Here is a 6135-nt window from a genome sequence, read left to right on the forward strand (position 1 = left end):
ATGTTGTCTAAGCCAGCTGTCTAGTTTATCTTGAGCGTCCACAGAAGAAAAATAGGTGCTTGTAAAACACAGAATCCTTGATCTGTGGGAGAGAGCATCTTTTGAAAAGACTGAACTGGAGCTTGACGGTGCTTATTTCTCTCCACTGATGATCAATGGAGCAAAAATGAGTAGCTCTCCAGGAGACACCTGCTCTGGAGGCAGGCGAGATCAAGTTCCCCCCACTCATATCTTGTCTAACTTTGCATTTAGATCTTCACTTCAATGAAGACTGAAGACTTAGGCCTTAACTGCAGTTAGAGGCTCAGAAATGAGCCTTACCCCTTACCTTACTCTCTCTGTGTTCATGTGTACATAGTTGCCTTTAATTACCTCCCACCCGGGAGGTTTGAAGACCCTGTTAATATCCATCATCACATAATTGACATTGCCAGTCTCTTGGGACATGGCTCTTTCAGACATCTCCTGCTTGTCAGTAAATGGATACAGAAGAGAGCACTGAGTTCCTGACAAGGTTCACATACCACAGCTGCAGGCAGGAGACAAACACCCAGCCTGACAGTCACTTTAGAGAATTGCATTGCTGTTCTTTAATTGGCCTGTGTGAAGAGGGAGCCCATGAGATCCCCTAGAGATCAAACTCCCTGTGGCACACGGAGACAAAAGAGAAAACTGCCTCCTCAGTGTGGCCAGTTTGAGCTTCAGTGTGTTAACGAGGTGGGTGAGGGGATGTTTTTATGCTAATGATGCTGGTGACTCTCTGATGTGTGCTCTCATTATATGGAGCTAAACTGTAGAGAGTTTACACTCTGTGTGTGCACACAAACCCTCCCTTTGTGGAACTGCAGTAGTGGCTGTGAGGGAGAAAGAAAATCAGGAGCACAAGCTGTCAATGCCTACTAGGTGGATGTAGAGGAAACAATATCAGACAATTGTGTACAGCTTGAAGTGACTCTGCAAGGTGAGAGCTGTTCATCCACCCTTCTGACATCACTGCATCCAGAGCTCCTCCAATAAATCAACCTCTCTCCAATGTACTCCCTCAGCCAAGGGGACCATGGCTTCATCTGGAGGATGGTGCATGAAGAGATGTCACCTGCAATATTTCCATTGGCTGAGCTGGTGAGTGAAGCCTGTCCAAGACTTCTAGCAAACATTTCCAATGCCTTACATGTTTAAGGAGAGCTGGATTAAGGGGGATTTCTCTACTCTTTAGCCACATGAGATTTCTGATATGTAAATCAGAATAGGAGGAAGAAAGGAGGGAAAGGGATCCTTCAGGTGGTGGTTCAACTCCATCTGTCTTAAACATCCACCTGAGGATGAAAGTGGTTCTCCCCTAGAGAACTGATCAAGAATCCTCCCTTGTCTGCAGGGAGGGCATAGACAAAACCCCTCAGTTCACCGGGCTTCTCAGCAAAGCTACCTTGGATGGGATTCAACTGAGAGGATTTTGCCTTCAACCACAGAGGCATGGATGCCTCTGCCAAAGTTGAGATGTCTGACTTGACTTACCCATCTAAGCTGCTTGCTCAACTCGTGCCTTAGTCCTCAGAGACAACGTGGCACTTCTAGAGGGCTTTTAGCCATGTCTGTGTGGCAAGATGAGGCGTGTCTCCACTGTGTGTTTTCCCTGTCCATGGTGAAAGACACAGGGTAAGTTGAGAAGCCGAGATAGGATTATTTCACTGTAGATCTTACAGTTTGGTCAGCAGAAGTGCTTCCCCTGACTCTGATATGGCCAAATTACAAAGAGGTGAATCCTACCCCTAGTAGCTGTGCTGAAAAGCAAACATCGGTGGTGGTAATGGAGGTACCTGCAAAAGCTTCCTGTGCTGAGACTTGGAAGAAACCAAATATACAAGACCACGTGCCCTTGAGTAATGACTGTCATACTAGCCTGCTGCCCTGTGTTCCTGCCATCTCAGTCCAAATCCTTCATGATAAACTGACCTAGAAGAGATGAAAAAAGTCTCTTCTAGTGACACATTATCATGACAGTTTTTCGATCCCACAGTCTCATTTGCTGAAATCACAACTCAGTATTGCCTGCCTTGAAGAATACAGTTATGTTATTCCCTTCCTAACTGCAACAGTTTCTCATATAGCTAGAGACCCTCACCCTGCTGTGCAGTTTCCTAAATGTGATTTTCATCTCAGAGAAGCAATTGCATTCACATTGTCCTAAAGGAAATGCCTATGCTTGATCCCATAAATAATTCTACAGGTTCATTTGATGGTGTGGGCCTGATTTTCAGGGTCAGATCTAATTGTCCAAACAGGTTTCCCTGACTATTTTAACTTAGGGTAGATGCTCGTTTCCCGTGCTCTACACCAATGGCATTTTCAGGGATGATGGCTTTGTTTCACTAGTAGTAGCATCTGCATGATCAGCACAGGCATGCAAACCCTCACAGAAACTTCCTCTCTTTGCAGGTGAACATCAACACTTGGGGGCACACTGCGAATGGGACAAGTGTGGAAGAATTCATCCTTCTTGGCTTCCCAGGCACGTGGCATTCCCAGGTCTCCCTTGTGGTGGTATTTGCACTTACATACTCCCTGACAGTAATAGGCAATGCATCCATCATAGCCCTCGTGTGGATGAACAACAACCTCCATACCCCGATGTACTTTTTCCTCTGTAATCTCTCCTTTCTGGAGATCTGGTACACTACAGGTGTTGTTCCCAAAGCTATAGGAGTCATGCTGGGGACTAGCCAGACCATCTCCTTCAGTCTCTGCATCCTCCAGTTGTTCTTTATTCTCTCCCTAGGCTCCACTGAGTGTTTTCTCCTCTCTGTCATGGCCTATGACCGCTACTTAGCCATATGCTACCCCTTGAGATACAGCTCCCTCATGAGCAGCAGCATCTCTGCTCGGCTGGCACTCAGCTCCTGGCTGGGAGGCTTTCTGGCCATCTCGCTGCTGGCCTTTCTGACATCCAGGCTGACATTCTGTGGGCCAGATGTCATCAATCATTTCCTCTGTGATATAGATTCCTGCCTTGCCCTCTCCTGCAGTGACACATGGCATGTCGAGCTGGCAACTTTCCTTGTCTCCATAATTGTTGTGGTGGCCTCCTGTGTGGTCACCCTGGTCTCCTACATATGCATCACCTCTTCCATCCTGAGGATCCGGTCAGCCCATGGCCAGAAAAAGGCCTTTTCCACTTGCTCTGCCCATCTCAGTGTCGTCACAATCTGGTATGGCTCCATCATTTTCCTCTATGTCAAGCCTTCAGCCCAGAACTCCCCAGATCGGAACAAACTCGTGAATACCTTTAACACAGTTGTAACTCCTTTGTTGAACCCCTTCATTTACACACTAAGGAACAAAGAAGTGAAGCAAGCTCTGGGGCGAGCTTTCCAGAAGAAGTGAAGTGGCTTTTGAAAGGGCCTCAGTGGGAACAAAGAGGTTCATCCCCTTCTTCCTAAACTTCTACCCTGCTAAAGTTGCTTGCTGGAATGTAAGTGTACCTGGGCATCACAGGTAGTGAGAAGCCACCAGTTCCCCAGTGAGCTCATCTCACTCACCTTACAGCCATCTTAGGCTGGGCTGAGCCTCGATTCTAATGCTCCCACCTCCCTCTGTTCACTCCTGCGTAAATTCAGAATGCCTCACAGTGCTCTAAAGACCAGCTCTTGGAAAGGGTCACAAACTCCATCCAGAAATGGTTCGCCAACAGAGCTGGAGGAGTGGTTCTCCCACAGGTTTGTATTCCAGCTTGCTAAGTGCTTCATTTTGTCAGGGTTCATCTGAAACTGAGTCCCAGCACCTGGCTCATTGCTTTAGGAAGTAGAGGTGTATTTCTCCATTTAGTCTGATGTTTTCTGGATGTATCTATGCCCCATTCTTGTGGCTGTTTCATTGAGTCATGCTCTGGTTCAAGGTGAAATTTGGTGCTGTCTGATATCTTTACCTATAGTCATTATTCCTAGTGTAAGACAGTGATACAAGGAAATGATCACCTACTTTGCAACTTAGAGCAACTTACAATGATTTCTGAATATTGCTTAAGAATCCTGCTTGCCCTGACTGTTCTGTGGAAGCTTACCAAGGACTACTGTGTTCATCAAAACAAAGCAGTTTTCTGTGGAAACTTACCAAGAATTACTACGTTCAACAAAAATATGTTTCTTGTCCTTGGAAAGCAGATGTGCTCTAACTAGTTTAGTCTTTGTAATGAATAGACAGCTATATATGGACGTTAGAAATTGATACACTGGTACTTTAGATAAGATAGAATGAGTAAACCGGCTCAAACCACTCTTGATGTTCAAGAAATTGGCTAAGAGAATTTTCACATGCTCCGAGGAAAAGTACAAGGTGAGAAAGACTTCCAGCCTTCCTCCAAAAGACCCCCAAAGATGCCCACCAGGAGGCAATGCACAGGTGCAAAGAGAACATAAACTGCTGACTCCAGCCTTTCGAACTAACCCAGCCTTACTTATGCATATGGATATTTGTGTTATGCAATCCAATGAATATGTATATCCACACTTTATAAGTTTTTGGTAAAGTGTGCTGGGGTGGTGCAAGCTTTGTGGAGAAATCCCCTTGCACCCCAGCGCTGGAGTAAAAATACCTGCTTTTTAACTGTCCCTGAGTTGTAGAGTCTGTTTCTGCGAATCAGTTGGCACCCCAGTTGGGTCGCTTTCTGTCCGGCTGCAGGACTGGCTAAGAGGGGGATGTTCTAGGCGCGTGCCGAGGTTTCTTTCTCAGAGAACCTCCTTTGCTCTCCCGATCTCAGCAGATGCAGACAAGCACCATCTGTCGGCGGATCAGGTATGTTGGAGAAAGGGGAGACCTGTAAGTCATGGGGAGACGTCCCATGTGAGGTAAAGAGCCTTTGTGCTCGTCCCTGGTGTTGGGGTTCGAGTCCCAAGTGGTAGTGGGCCCGTGGGTGGCAGGGTGGTTTTGACACTCTGACCACATTGGAATCCTAGGTCGACTTGGGTACTCCTAGTACGGGGGTACGGGAGTGGTGTGAGTTGTGTGAGTGGGGGTGGCCTTGCCATTGCTACCATCAAATGTAAAATCTGGTACCATTTATAATAATTTAGTCGATATCGATCAGGTGTGGATCTGTGGTGAATGATAAACAGCAAATGGCTCATGGTATATGATTTATGCTTTTGGCTTTGATTTATGACTTTTATGATTTAGCAATTGTTGTAATTGGTTTTTTGATGTTTGTAGTATTTGTCATTTTATGTTTTGTGAGTAATAACTGTAAGGGGCCCCTTTGTGTGGTTGTGTGATTGTTCTGTGTGTGTGAGACGCAGCCCAGCTGCAGCTGCGCAGTGCAGAGTTCTCTGATCCGCAGTTTGTTATCCCGCGAGGGAAGCGGTCAGAGAGGAACGAAGCGCAGGGCAGACTCTGTACCAGTGGGGGGGTAGTGCAGGACGAGTTAACATTCCTTAGTACAGAGCGCCCTAGTGCCCACCCGCTGTGTTGTCAGTGCTGCCTGTTGTTCGTGCTGTTTTAAGTGTCATAGGTGAAATATCTCCTCTAGCGGGAGGCAGTAATTCTGTGTTAGTTGTTGTCTTGAATTTAGGCACATGCTCTGTGGGGAGAGTGCACCCTTGTACCATCTGCCTGAGGGGGATATTGTCAGCTTAATCAGGTAGCGTTTTAAGGTAAAGTGGACAAGATGGGAAGCGGCCAGAGTGGGGGAATAGTCAAAAAGAGTCCCCTAGGCTGTATTTCAAAACACTGGAAGAAGATAGGGGGACCTCTAGGCGCAAGTGTGAATAAAAAGACACTAATAAAATATTGCAGTCAGGGGTGGCCCCTATATAAATTGGATGAGGGGGAAAATGGCCCCTTAATGGGTCCTTGAATTGTAACACCCTGCTACCACTGATGCTGTTTTTAAGGAGGGAAGGGAAGTGGGATGAAGTCTCCTATGCAGACATGTTTTTCACCCTCCAAGACCATCCTGAATATCAAATAGACTGTGGCCACGAGACACCCCCACGAGATCCACTAGTGCTGGCACTGGGAAAAGAAAATTAGAAGGAAGGGAGAGGGAAGTTGAAAAGATGTTGTTCATCAAGCAGTATAGGACAGAGATGCACAAAACTGGGGAAGGAAAAAGGGGCCAAAATAAAGGGTTTACCAGAGTACTAT

The 6135-nt window shown here is 46.5% G+C and overlaps 1 pseudogene; it reads left to right on the forward strand.

Annotated features, from left to right (window-relative positions):
- The first annotated feature begins 907 nt into the window (after nt 1-907).
- Nucleotides 908-3381, forward strand: LOC141934171 (olfactory receptor 6F1-like; annotated as a pseudogene).
- Nucleotides 3382-6135: the final 2754 nt, after the last annotated feature.

Source organism: Strix aluco, chromosome 24 (assembly GCF_031877795.1).
Source record: "Strix aluco isolate bStrAlu1 chromosome 24, bStrAlu1.hap1, whole genome shotgun sequence".
Lineage (NCBI taxonomy): Eukaryota > Metazoa > Chordata > Aves > Strigiformes > Strigidae > Strix > Strix aluco.